We start from the raw sequence: 15,120 nt of genomic DNA, 5'->3' as shown, positions 1-15,120 counted from the left end.
GAAGTAATAAAATGAGCTCTAACATGGAAAGTAAGCGTTTCCGGACACATGTCCACATAACATATTTTCTTTCTTTGTGTGTGAAGAATGTTTCCTGAAAGTTTGGCCGTACCTTTTTGTAACACCCTGTATATTTGTCCAATGGATACCCGTTTATCATCTGCATTTCTTCTTGGTGTAGCAATTTTAATGGCCAGTAGTGTATTTCAGCCAAGCCTCGTATAGTCATTGGGAGTCGCAGCAGTGTTAAATCGCAGTTCAGCAGAGAGGCTGAGATGTGAGAGGATTCTGTAAGGAACGCAAAGTGTGTTCCCCCTCCACCGTCCCGGCCTCCCGGTGCATGTGACGCCAGGGGTGAGGTGCACCCCGTGACACCGGCGGATCGCCCTGGAGCAGCGGCGCCTGCGCCATGGCAACCCCCACCACCCGCCTGTCCCCCCACCACCGCTGCCTCCCCGACTCCCCGCCGTCACGACGCCCGGCGTCGCGACTTGGGCTCTCCGTCGGCAGAGCTAGGCCGCCCTTCGTCGCTGTCGGACGTCTCCGCACAGCCCGGCTTGCGTCTCTCTCAAACACGCTCCTGCCGCACCTCCAGCTCCGGCACGCAGTCTTGCAGTCGGGCCGGAAACACGACCCATGAGCGAACCACGGCGGTGAAGACTGCGGCGGCGACGATGAAGGCGTGGACGACGCGCGGCAGCGACGGCGCTGACGACCCTGACGTCGACTGCAGAGGGGCGTTCGCTGTGCGACACGCGTGCTGAACACGCACGCACCAGCGGCCTGTCGCTACAGTGATTGTAAACAAAACAGCGCTGAAAACTGCCCGACACTTCACAGTTTCCCCCCCTGTATTTCTTCCGCAAGGGACTCATAATCACCGGTAGCTACGTCGCCTCTGTAAGGCAACCAACTGCAGTGCGACTGTTTGGCACAAACCAGAAAGTTGTCGAACACCGTAGGACCGCGTATTAGAGACGAATTGATCCTTTCCTATTGTAGCACCTGAAGCATTACTGTTGTTTACTACCACTCAATCTGGATGTCGATTGCTCTGTGCCATAGCGAAGCTGTACTTGCGCTTGTGGAAGGCAGATAAAGAAAAGTACATATCACATTCACGAAAACGTATTGTATCAATTTCTGAGTTACAGCAAAGAGAAGACTCGGTAGTGAATGACCATATATATTTGTGCTATTTTTGCCAGTCAAATGAGAAAGTGTCACACTGCAGGCGGTTTGTTGATATAGTGCAGTGTGGGAGTAAAACGACTGCTGTGTTTTCTTTTGGAGTTGTTGGCACAGATTGGAACAATTTTATGGTGCACAGCTTTAACAAAAAATTGACTCTTTCCATGTTATTGAGAATCAATATCTTGATTAGACGTGCCATAGCAACGTTAATACAAGGTTTACTAAACGTAAATTTCATCCTCTTGAAGATAACGTTTCAAGCGGCAGTTCTCTCTCTGAGGTAGACAAAGACCAGGAGATTTTCTGCAGACTCAATAATTTGTTCGAGGTTGCCTTTAATCAGCCGTCGAATTTCTAAGTTTCTCGGAGCATTTCTAACAATTCTCTCGTTCTGGCAGTCTATCCAGCGTATTTCTGAATTTTGTTCTAAAAAGCAACCGACGAATATCGGGAATATACGACCATTCGTGACGGAAAATCTTGGTGAACACAGGAAGACCACTATAAATTTTTAATGAAATTTTTGTGGCGGTTTTCTTGCTGAATAGCGGATACGCTCGTGAGGGATTTATCTGACGCTCGTACAAAAATAGCTTGAGCGTAATTTTTTGCTTCGGGTCACCGCCCACCGCGAAGACGACCCAGAAGAATTTTCGTCTCCCGCATCGATTTGCGGCTGTGAAGCAGTAGAGGCGTGCCGCAGCGTTTAGGGCACAGTGCGCCGAGGAAAATTCGCCAGAGTCGGAAAAGCGGGCGCCGTCGCAGCGGCGGGCATTTCCCGGAGCGGGCCGCAACAGTTTTTCCGGGCAGCATCGCAAGTTGCGGCCACCTGTTGCTGCGTCTCGAGTCCCGACCCGGCGCCAGCGTACGGTGGCCGTCGGACCTTGGGAGCCTGCCGCCCACGCAGCGTAAAGGGGAGCTGCCGACCCGCCGCCCGCAGCTGCGTGCACACCGAGTGAGTAGCGCCCGCCAGCCGCTTACGATTGCGTCGCCCCATGTTGTTGGTACTGTTGTTTGTAATGTTATGTGAGCCTCACTGGCCCCTTTTTTTTTAAAAAAAACTACTTTGTGTCTGTTTCTATTCTGAGGACCTCAGTAATGTATGAAAATACCGTAAATGTAAATGTGATTCAAAAAGTTGTTGTGGTCTTCAGTCCCGAGACTGGTTTTATGCAGCTCTTTATGCTACTGTATCCTGTGTTAGCTTCTTCATCTCCCAGTACTTACTGCAACCTACATCCTTCTGAATCTGCTTGGTGTATTCATCTCTTGGTCTCCCTCTACCATTTTTACCCTCCACGCTGCCCTCCAATGCTAAATTTGTGATCCCTCCATGCCTCAGAACATGTCCTACCAACCGGTCCCTTCTTCTCGTCAAGTTGTGCCACAAACTTCTCTTCCCCCCAATTCTGTTCAATAGCTCCTCATTAGTTATGTGATCTACCCAACTAATCTCCGGCATTCTCTGTACCACCACATTTCGAAAGCTTCTATTCTCTTCTTGTCTTAACTATTTACCGTCCATGTTTCACTTCCATACATGGCTACGCTCCATACAAATACTTTCATAAACGACTTCCTGACACTTAAATCTATACTCGATGTTACCAAATTTCTCTTCTCCAGAAACGCTTTCCTTGCCATTGCCAGTGTACATTTTATAGCCTCTCTGCTTCGACCATCATCAGTTATTTAGCTCCCCAACCAGCAAAACTCATTTACTACTTTAAGTGTCTCATTTCCTAATCGAATTCCACTACATTCCATTATCCTCGTTTTGCTTTTGTTGATATTCATCTTACATCCCCCATTTCAAGATACCGTCCATTCCGTTCAACTGCTCTTCCAAGTCCTTTACTGTCTCTGACAGAATTACAATGTCGAAGCAGAGAGGATATAAAATGTAGACTGGCAGTGGCAAGCGAAGCGTTTCTGAAGAAGAGAAATTTGTTAACATCGAGTATTGATTTAAGTGTCAGGAAGTCGTTTCTGAAAGTATTTGCTTGGAGTGTAGGAATGTATGGAAGTGAAACATTGACGATAAATAGTTTGGACAAGGAAAGAATAGAAGCTTTTGTAATGTGGCGCTACAGAAGAATGCTGAAGATTAGATGGGTAGATCACATAACTAACGAGGAGGTATTGAATAGAATTGGGGAAAAGAGGAGTTTGTGGCACAAATTGACTAGAAGAAGGGATCAGTTGGTAGGACATATTCTGAGGCATCAATGGATCACCACTTTAGTATTGGAGGGCAGCGAGCAGTAATGCCTGGGGAAGTGTGTTTTGTAACAAGTGTCTGTCACTGCCGACAGTTACCTTATCTGAGAAAGAGTTGTGGGTAGCACTTGCCATGCAACACGAATTGCTTCGTCATTTGTTCTAAGACACAACACACACAAAAAATCATTCATGTTTCATCATTTAAAAAATAAGAGTGTTCCAAGAAAAGTCTTTCATTCTATAGTTTAGTTAGGTGCTAACGTTTGTGACGACGCGGGAGAGGGAGGAGAGAGGGCGGGGGTACTAGGCAATGCCTGATTGCACTCAGGGGTGATGGTCTGAAAGGTTGCGAACCGCTGCTCTAGAGAAGTTTGTAGTCCCTCCCCCCACCCCCACCCCAACATTTCACTACATTACCAAACTGAAAGTCCCTTGATAACTTGAGACGTGTCCCATCCCAAGCTGTGCCTTAAATGTCTTTCCTCCCCAATTCTTTTCAGTACTTCCGCATTAATTACGTGATCTATCCTTTTAACTTTCAACGTTCGTTTATACTACCACATTTCGAAAGCTTGTATTCTCTTTTTGCGTGAACTGCTTGCTCCATAGTACCACAAATTTTATATATGATAACGAGCGAGGATCCAGTTCACTCCCATACATTTTATTCTTGTAAATTAAATTTATCCTATACTTTTATTTTGAAACTCTTCCATTGATTCGTGTTTGCATAAAAACAGCAGTACGGGGTTGTGGGTCCGCATTAATGAAAAACACTTTTTTATTTATTTCCATACTAGTTTCAGGGTCAATAGCGCCTTCATCAGAAGGTTCTTTAATTCTAAAACTTACAAAAACAGCACATTTATAAACGATGTAAAACATTATTACAGACGTACTGCTTGTTTGCAAAATTTTTTAGTGAATAGTTTCAGAACGCTTTATTTACCTTACGTCACTGCATGGTTTCTGCGATTGTTGCCGCTGTTTCCGAAAAAATCATGCTGTAATGTGAAGTAAATAAGGTATTATGAAACTGTTAACAGAAAACAATATTTCGAAGCAAGCAGTACACCTGTAATAATGTTATACAATGTTTATAAGGATGCTATTTTTGCATGTTTTAGAATGAAAGGACGTTCCGATGATGGCACTATTGGCTCTGAAACTACTTTGGAAATAAATAAATAAATAAAAAATAAATCAATCAAAAAGGCGAGTCTACAGTCTCACATTGTTGTAAATTTATTCGTAGACCCTGTCTTCACATATCTAATCTATTTTAGCAAAGCAAAATATTATTGCAGAATTATATTTTACACCTTTAACGAAATCATTTTAAGCGCCTTGTATTTATTGTTATATGTAATATGCTAAGTATCTCCGTTCCCCATTTTAGGGCTTGGAGAGAAGACAAATCCTATAGTTACGAGGCAGTGTCTTACCATGTATTGTCCAAATTAGTTGTGTTGCACTGGTGGCAGTATCTTTGCCGTGCAGTGTTTCGTCATCACTAGCAATGTACACCCAAAGAAAGGCATATGTAAGATTGCTGTTGTCACGTTGTGTATGGGTACCCAAGCCAGTGGGAGGCCTTTAGGGCAGATAAAATATGTATTTTTATGGGACTCTGTTATAGTTGAATTTTCCCATCCTGTCCCCTCGCTTTCTCCTAGAAAGCTGTACGTTGTCGACGGATGTAAAGTGTTGTGACATGCAGCTTACAACTGTTATCGCTGGAATGTAGTGTGTCTGATTACCGCACAGGCAGTCTCAAGTTGTGAATGTGTTTTCACGCCAACGGCCTTAGTTTATATGTAAACAGCATGCTAGAGCATTGATTTGTAGCGATTTATGAGATCGATGTTAACATTGTAACATTTCACGTAATTTACATCATTACACAGTGCACTGCGCTTCGCACGTATACATGTAGGAGGATTTTAAAATCTAATATGTCCTGAAGCAAAATGTAACTGATGTATTATTTTCACTATTTTTGTAGTGTACTACTGTCTATATGAGATGTTTGTATGGCTCTGTACATTCGAGTACACCCTGTGCTTCAATTGCGTACTCTTTCAGATTTTGCAGTAACTCTTGAAAATGGCCCAAATGCGGAAATTGCAATTCTGAAATAACGTATAGCCAGGAACGAATATGATGTCCTTCAAAACAGACCATGAAAAGTTAACAATATGTACAACGCTACAACAGACAAATATCTCCAGAATAGACTTATTAACACTTAACTTATGTTACATTTAACAAATTCCTCTTTTTCAAACAGGTTTTTTTTCTGCTACAGAGTAAGAGGGTGCCACCATATACTCTACTGGCCATTAAAATTGCTACACCAAGAAGAAATGTAGATGATAAACGGGTATTCATTGAACAAATATATTATACTAGAACTGCCATGTGATTACATTTTCACGCAATTTGGGTGCATAGATCCTGATAAATCAGTACCCAGAACAACCACCTCTGGCCGAAATAACGGCCTCGATACGCCTGGGTATTGAGTCAAACATAGCTTGGATGGCGTGTACAGGTACAGCTGCCCATGCAGCTTCAACACGATACCACAGATCATCATGAGTAGTGACGCGTATTGTGACGAGCCAGTTGCTCGGTCACCATTAACCAGATGTTTTCAGTTGGTGAGAGATCTGGAGAATGCGCTGGCCAGGGCAACAGTCGAACATTTCTGTATCCAGAAAGGCCCGTACACGACCTGCAACATGCAGTCGTGCATTATCCTGCTGAAATGTAGGGTTTCGCTGGGATCGAATGAAGAATTGAGCCACGGATCGTAACACATCTGAAATGTAACGTCCACTGTTCAGAGTGCCGTCAATGCGAACAAGAGGTGACCGAGACGTGTAACCAATGGCACCCCATACCACCACGCCGGGTGATACGCCGGTATAGCGATGACGAATGCACGCTTCGAATATGCCTTTACCGCGATGTTTGCCAAGCACAGATGCGATCATAATGATGCTGTAAACAGAACGTGGATTAATCCGAAAAAATGAAGTTTTGCCATTCGTGCACCTAGGTTCGCCGTCGAGTACACTATCGCAGGCGTTCCTGTCTGTGATGCAGCGTCAAGGGTAACCGCGGCCACGGTCTCCGAGCTGATAGTTCATGCCGCTGCAAACGTCGTCGAACTGTTCGTGCAGATGGTTGTTGTCTTGGAAACGTCCCCATCTGTTCACTCAGGGGTAGAGACGTGGCTGCACGATCGGTTACAGCCGTGCGGATAAGATGCTAGTGATACGAGGCCGTTGGGATCGAGGACGGCGTTCCGTATGACCCTCCTGAACCCATCGATTCCATGTTCTGCTAACAGTCATTGGATCTCGACCAACGCGTGCAGCAATGTCGCGATACGATAAACCACAATCGCTATAGGTAACAGTCCGACCTTCATCAAAGGCATCACATCAACGTTTCACCAGGCAACGCCGGTCAACTGCTGTTTGTGTATGAGAAATCGTTTGGAAACTTTCCTCATGTCAGCACGTTGTAGGTGTCGCCACCGGCGCCAGCCTTGTGTGAATGCTCTGAAAAGCTAATCATTTGCATATCACAGTATCTTCTTCCTGTCGGTTAAATTTCGCGTGTGTAGCACGTCATCTTCGTGGTGTAGCAATTTTAATGGCCAGTAGTATAGCATTCCACATAGTAACTTGCCTTGTGCTCGGACTAATCATCGTAGTAGTGGCTATTTTATACACAGTCCTGTTTTTTTTAAGCTCTCTTGCCATTTTCTCAGTAAAAATGTTCTTTCTTCTTTTAGACGCAAGAAAATCTTAAAACGAGTGTCTATAACTGCATAATCCGCCGACCATTAATTTTAGCCAAGTTTGTCACCTTTCGTTCTTCTCTGTAGTGTGGATAATATTCGCTGAACAATATACCTTTAGTTGGAGCGATGGGTACACCTACTACCTTTCAGCATTGTGAGTATGTTGTCGACAGTTTTACTCTTTATCACGTATGTCGCACCTTATGATGCGGCTTTAGGCGGCGAAACGGTTGTGTATCAATAAAACAATCATTTCACCCGTGCAGAATTTTTCTTGATATGTTCTTGCTATTTTCTCTCTTTTTATGTGCTCTCTACTGCGGTCATCGTCAGTTACTTTACTGCCCAAATAGCAGAACACATTTACTACTTCCCGTGTCTCATTTCCTAGTCTAATTCTCTCAGCATCGCCGGAATTAATTCGGTTGCGTTTCACTACTCTCGTTATCTAAAACAGCATACCGTAGATATCACACATTAGGAGAGCAGGAAATGAATAAATAACGTATCAAACGATCAGAATGAGGTGTAGTTTTGTTGGAAAAAAAATAGCAAGATTTAATTTCTTGAAAATAATCAGGATAGTTAAGAAAACGTATTTAGTGATTTGATGGAAATTGAAATATTTCACGAAGAGCTGCTGCTAGCTTTGGAAATGAAACGTCATAAAGTTCATCGTTTCATGTCCTAGCCATTTTTTTAGTAAAAATTACATTACGTTGGTATTTAAATATCAAGAAAGGAAACAGGTCAATTGTCCTATAAAATGAGTTGTGTAAATGTATGAAATAAAGCAGAGAAAGATTTGCCACGCCTTTTAATGATGCTTGAAATTTTTTAAAGCAGATGAGGTGCCGTTTGGGTACTGGAAGTCCAATATGTAAGTTGTGATCTTAGAATTTTGAAAAGTTTTAGAGGATATTTGCTCAACCTTAGTTTGAGGATCATTCAAAGGACCGTCAAGTGTTTCTCTAACCCACTTTATTTGATGCTTTCACAAAGCATTTGACCTTTTTCTTTCAAAAATTTTGATTTGCTTTTCAGTCGGGTCAACGTACAGAGAGAATAATTTCTGGGATAGGCTACAACCCTGTTTCACCCGTTTCTCAATTGTTATTTTCGTTCCATGGCCTTCCGTTATTAAAACTGCAGTCCGGTTTGTCCAACTTGTGAATAGCCTTCCTCTCTCTGTATGGTGCCCCTGCCACCTTCAGAATTTCAAATAAGTGCACTGCAGCCAACGTTGTCAAAAGCTTTCTCAGATGATATAAACGCGAGTTTCCTTTCCTTACCCTGTATTCTAAGAGAAATCGTAGGGTCAATATTGCCTGGCGCTTCCCTAAACTTGTCTCGAAACCAAACTCACAATCTCTAACATCACGTTCTTCAATTTTTTCATTCCATTGGGTCATAGAGTCAAAATATTATGAAGACACTTAGCCATTATGTATATCGACATCAACCTACAAGTTTGTAAACTTACTTTTAAAATTAGTTTCAGTTAAAACCAGATAAAATTGTCACATTATGATATAAGTAGAACATTTATATGACTCGATTGCATTATATGAAACATAATGTACTATATAACGAAATAAGATAAAAATAAGCGAAGAACTGTATGAGATAATTAGTCTGCGTACAGCATTACAATAAAAGCACACATTTTTCATATAAAATCTAATTATATAGGTTTCATGTCCAGGAATGTACACAATCAAGCATAAGAAAAGCTTCTAAAATTGTGTCTTTCCCTATAAGAAAGATGAATGAAATGGTAAAAACCTGTGGCACTGAATATTTTCGTTAAACTAAGACCTACTCTACGATAAAAAAAGCGTAGTTTTTTAAAGCATTCTATAGCGAAATTGTTCTAGGGTGATTGCATTTATCACCTTATCATATGCAGCGAAACTTGAAAGATATTCCAATGCGTTGATGTGTAACCCATTTACGCTGCGAAACAGTTGGTTTCAACTTTGGCCACGAGTTGCAAATCCAGCGCTGTGAATGCAAGAAAGACGTAGAGAAGTGGTTCAAATGGCTCTGAGCACTATGGGACTTAACATCTATGGTCATCAGTCCCCTAGACCTTAGAACTACTTAAAACCAACTAACCTAAGGACAGCACATAACACCCAGCCATCACGAGGCAGAGAAAATCCCTGACCCCGCCGGGAATCGAGCCCGGGAACCCGGGCGTGGGAAGCGAGAACGCTACCACACGAACACGAGGTGCGAGCCGTAGAGAACCGTTTCAGATGTTACGGATTAGGTAGAAAATGCGAAACAAATGAGAAACACATGAAGTTGATTTTATTATTAACCGCCACTTAGAGAAGATTTTCAATATGAGCTCCGGAGACGTCGAAGGGATGGTGCATCCGTAAAACGTCGCGATCGAGAGTTGCTCGCAGCGGTTCCGATGGAATCTCAGCGGCCTGGTCTTGTACACCGACGTTCAGACCAGGTTGAGACCGAACATGTCCCTGGTAGAAGCATTGGTTTAGGCATCCTCAGAGCTAAAAGTCACACGGCTCCAGGTCAAGTGATCATGCAGGCCGTGCATCTGGAAAACCTCTGGACATAACACGTACATGGGAGACTGCATTAAGTAGATGTTTCACCAGTGGAGCAATACGGCGTGTTGCCCTCATTTCTCATGGAAACATCTCCGCTATTCCAGGGCAGCAATCACACGCTGCACAGGGAGGTCTCGATGAAGTACACCTCACAGCCCCTGTGACAAGGGGAGGCCACGACGTTTGGAACGCGGATTTACTGCAAACTTCGTACACTCGCAGTACTCCACGAGGACAACAAAATGTGTGAGCAGTAGCGCGTCCTTGTCAAGCGTTACTGAGACAAGCGCAAGATAATTTCTGTCGTCAAATATATACCTGTGCGTGGCCATTTTAACCATGCAGCGCCGGCAGCCGAGTGGTTAGCGTTCAGTCCCCGTGATCGCTGGATCGAGTCCCGTTCGACATTTTTTTTTTTACTTTCAACACAGCCGTTTACTTTGCTATTTATATAACAGTTGATATAATGGGGAAAATACGTGTAATCGGATGAACTTATATTAAATTTACAACGTTATCTGGCAGTCTATAAATTTTTATTATCACAAATAATATAATATTCACAACTATCGACTAGTACACCTGACAGTATTCGCACGAAGTAATGGCCGCTATGGACAGGGGATCTCAACGTGATTCCGTATTTCTAGATTTCCGGAAGGTTTTTGACACCGTTTCTCACAAGCAACTTCCAGTCGAGCTGTCGGCATATGGGGTATCGTCTCAGCTGTGCGACTGGATTCGTGATTTCCTGTCAGGAAGGTCGCAGTTCGTAGTAATAGACGGCAAATCGTCGAGTAAAACTGAAGTGATATCAGGTGATCGCCAGGGAAGCGTCCTGGGACCTCTGCTGTTCCTGATCTGTATAAATGACCTGGGTGACAATCTGAGCAGTTCTCTTAGACTGTTCGCAGATGATGCTGTAATTTACCGTCTAGTAAGGTCATCCGAAGACCAGTATCAGTTGCAAAGCGATTTGGAAAAGATTGCTGTATGGTGTGGCAGGTGGCAGTTGACGCTAAATAACGAAAAGTGTGAGGTGATCCACACGAGTTCCAAAAGAAATCCGTTGGAATTCGATTACTCGATAAATAGTACAATTCTCGAGGCTGTTACCTGGGTAACTTCACTTGGAAAGACCACATAGATAATATTGTGGGGAAGGCGAGCCAAAGGTTGCGTTTCATTGGCAGGACACTTAGAAGATCCAACAAGTTCACTAAAGAGACTGCTTACACTACACTTGTTCGTCCTCAGTTAGAATATTGCTGCGCGGTGTGGGATCCTTACCAGCTGGGATTGGCGGAGGACATCGAAAGGGTGCAAAAAAGGGCAGCTCGTTTTGTATTATCACGTAATGGGGGAGAGAGTGTGGCAGACATGATACGCGAATTGGGATGGAAGTCATTAAAGCAAAGACGTTTTTCGTCGCGGCGAGATATATTTACGGAATTTCACCAACTCTCTCTTCCGAATGCGAAAATCTTTTATTGAGCCCAACCTACATAGGTAGGAATGATCATCAAAATAAAATAAGAGAAATCAGAGCTCGAACAGAAAGGTTTAGGTGTTTGTTTTTCCCGCACGCTGTTCGGGAGTGGAATGGTAGAGAGATAGTATGATTGTGGTTCGATGAACCCTCTGCCAAGCACTTAAATGTGAATTGCAGAGTAATCATGTAGATGTAGATGTAAACGACCAAATGCATGAAGTGATACTGAAAATGTATGCTTGTCCGTGATCTGAGAAATCCCTTTTACCTGGAAGGAGCCCGAAACGACTTGTTTCCTCAAAGTTTTGACCGCCACAAACGGCTTTCGCAAGATGTACAATTAATCGTCGCTTTCGACATTACGAGTACCAGTTGCAGGATGACATTTTTCGTAAAAACATGGAAAACATAAAGTTAAACGGCGCGAGCTGCATTGAATGAATGCTATGTTTCCACATAAGCAAAGTCTTTTGAGCTTTTCCGTGGAAAAACAAACATCGTTAACTTTTTCAAAAACCTCTATTTCAGACGATAATTTGGAAGCATAACGCAGCATTTCTTTAAAAATCGGCGCTGATAATTGGTCATGCAGTATCGACTGTATTTTAATAGAGTCTTCACGAGAAGCAGTTTCTCGTTCTTTTTCGGTTAAATACGAACAATTTTGAAGACAAGCATACATTTTCAGTACCACTTAATGCGTTTGGTCGTTTACTAGTAGATAGTTATGAATATTATATTATATGAGATAATAAAAATTTGTAGACTGCCAAATAACATTGTAAATTTAATAAAACTTCATCCGATTACACGTATTTTTCCCATTATATGAATAGTAATATAAATAGTAAAGAAAATTACTGTGTTAGGAATTTAAAAAAAAAGTTGAAAGTGACGAACGTGACTCGATTCATCGATCCAGCTATAACGGGGCTTTGAACGCTAACCACGTTCCATTTTTTTTTTTTTTTTTTTTTTTTTTTGCATTTCGTTCGTTGTTTATCGTTGTGTGTGGTCGTTGCGGACGTCACATGACGCGGTTCTGCGTATTCCCTGTAATCTGCAGCGTACAATTAGCCTCGACACACCACGCAATGTTGCCCAGCCAACCGTCATCAACTTCCATCTGTGCCCGAAACCGAAGAGCAAATTCAGAACGTTTGATTTGATCACGAGGTTTCAGTTGCTGCACCATCTGGACCTTGCGCAGGTACCAGTATAAAAAAAAGACGGCAAAACTGTTGACCATGGGTTGGACGATTCTCTTGACGCTGTAATAGTGTTAGCATTACCTTCGGCACGTACTGCATGGTCAGTTACAGCAACAGCAACCTCGTGAGTAGCTTCCGCCGCCCCAGGACGCCTTCGTCTTCAGGGTGGCACACCAGGCTGACGTACCTCATGCTTTCGAGTTTCATCATCATCATCTTCCTTAAATCATTTTATGACATCGAGCCTCTCCTTACACTTTTCAGTGGGCGATAGTGCACAGCGCCAATTTTTGCAAAAAGAAAATGGTTCCAATGGCTCTGAGCACTGTGGGACTCAAGTGCTGTGGTCATTAGTCCCCTAGAACTTAGAACTACGTAAACCTAACTAACCTAAGGACATCACACACATCCATGCTCGAGGCAGGATTCGAACCTGCGACTTTTAGCAGTCGCACGGTTCCGGACTGCGCGCCTAGAACCGCGAGACCACCGCGGCCGGCGCCAGATTTGCACCTGGTGGCAAAAATTGGAACAGTTTTTTCAGCGTAAACCGGTTCCGCATTAACACATTGCCACATCAATCAAGTTTTGCTACCGTACGATAACTACAGTCCACCAAGGACCTCTGTGAGTAACTGCACTTCCATTCTAACCATCCACTGTGTATACGACATCCTCTTCAACAAAGTACAAATCACATTTTGGAGGAGGTATTAACTGTAACAAATGTCTCGTTTAATTCGTCTTCATCTGACATGCATCTGACTGATAACTGAAACAGATTCTCCTCTCGTGAGCGCCGAGTTGAGACACAAAGGGTGGTGTGGAATCTGTCCCCGAATCTACTAGTGTCATGTGCCTTTTGTGTCACCGTCCAAGTCGACTTTGTCCAGTCCGTTTTTCGTTGTTTGACGAGTGTGCGATGAGAGTCACCGTGTAGCAGGGGTTCGCCAGTGGGAGGCAGATGCTTCACCATTTTAGCGGGTAGGTCAGCAACACCAACATATCCCGCTGTCCACTGTACGATCGATCAGCTGAAGCAGCCGTTTTACTTTCCGCGGGATTTGCGGTTTTTCCTTCCGCTGTCATCGTAACGGGATGCAGAGCGTTCGTCGAGGCAGCACCTACATCTATCCGGGGCGGGAAGGAGCGCCAGGTCCCCGGAACGAATCCGCCCGGCGGGTTTGTGTCGAGGTCCGGTCAAGCGGCCAGTCTGTGGATGGTTTTTATGCGGTTTTCCATCTACCTCGGCAAATGCGGGCTGATTCCCCTTATTCCGCCCCAGCTACACTATGTCGGCGATTGCTGCTAAACAAGTTCTCCACGTACGCGTTCACCAGCATTACTCTACCACGCAAACATAGGGACTACACTCGTCTGGTGTGAGACGTTCCCCGAGGGCGGGGGGGGGGGGGGTCCACCGGGGGCCGAACCGCAGAATAACCCTGGGTTCGGTGTGGGGCGGTGGAGGGGTGAAGTGGACTGCGGTAGTCGTCGTGGGGTCGTGGATCACTGCGGCTGCGGCGGGGACGGAGCCTCTCCGTCGTTTCTAGGCCCCCGGTTAACATAACATGACCTACATTTACATTTATACTCCGCTAGCCACCAAGCGGTGTGTGGCGGAGGGCACAATTGTCGGCAAAGTCATATTCCCCCCCCACCTCTGTTCCACTCGCGGATCGCGCGAGGGAAAAACGACTGTTTGAACGCCTCAGTACGAGCTCTAATTACCTTATCTTTGAATGGTGATCATTGCGCGATTTTAAAGTTGGTGGTAATAATACAGGGTGCGCTCTGAAAGTAATGCAATTATTTTTTTTAAAGTAATTTATTGGACAGATTTGCACAAATACTTAAAATTCTTCAAAGTACTGTCCTTGGGCCTCTACACATTTTTTCCAGCGACTCTGCCATGACCGGTACGCGCCCTGGAAGGCGTCTTCTGGGACCTCTCGCAAGGTCTTCGTCACGGCGGATTGGATCTCGTCTATGGACGAAAAACGGGTTCCTTTCAGGGCTGACTTAATCCTAGGAAACAAAAAGAAGTCAGCTGGGGCGAGGTCAGGACTATAGGGGGGGGGGGGGGCGGCGTTGGCACCTGGTGTTTGGCCAGGAACTCGCGGACTCGTAGCGCGTTGTGGCAAGGCGCGTTGTCGTGATGGAGTTGCCAGGTAGCGGAGATGTCCTTTCTCGTCCTGACGACCCTTTTGCGGAGTCTTCCAGCACATCCACGTAGTAGGCAGCGTTAACTGTCTGTCCTTGAGGAACAAACTCCTTATGGACCACTCCTTTGCTGTCGAAAAAGACAATGAGCATTGTTTTCACTTTTGATTTGCTCATTCTTGCCTTTTTGGGCTTGGGGGACTGATCAGTGTGCCACTCAGAGCTTTGGCGTTTTGTTTATGGGTCGTATTCAAAAACCCAGGTTTCATCACCAGTGATGACGTTGTCCAAATAATCAGGTTCAATTTCAACACGTTGCAAAAGTTCACTTGAAATTTCCGCTCGGTTGGTCTTTTCGTCGTGTGACAACACCTTGGGCACGAGCTTGGCGCACACTTGCCTCATCGCTAAATCTTCAGTAACAATGCGAAAAACAAC

At 44.3% G+C, this 15,120-nt stretch overlaps 1 protein-coding gene across 1 annotated transcript in view; it reads left to right on the top strand.

The window, feature by feature from the left end:
* The first annotated feature begins 514 nt into the window (after nt 1–514).
* Nucleotides 515–15,120, top strand: part of LOC126293695 (acetylcholinesterase-like) — an 824,325-nt gene continuing 809,719 nt past the window's right edge. The window contains exon 1 of the mRNA XM_049986998.1: nt 515–2,149. The gene's annotated coding sequence lies outside the window, so the exon portion shown is untranslated. The remainder of the gene's footprint in view (nt 2,150–15,120) is intronic.

The sequence above is a fragment of the Schistocerca gregaria genome, chromosome 10 (genome assembly GCF_023897955.1).
Source record: "Schistocerca gregaria isolate iqSchGreg1 chromosome 10, iqSchGreg1.2, whole genome shotgun sequence".
In the NCBI taxonomy this organism is placed as follows: Eukaryota; Metazoa; Arthropoda; class Insecta; order Orthoptera; family Acrididae; genus Schistocerca; species Schistocerca gregaria.
The sequence above is the reverse complement of the archived record's forward strand: the minus strand, read 5'-3'. Positions and strand labels throughout refer to the sequence as shown.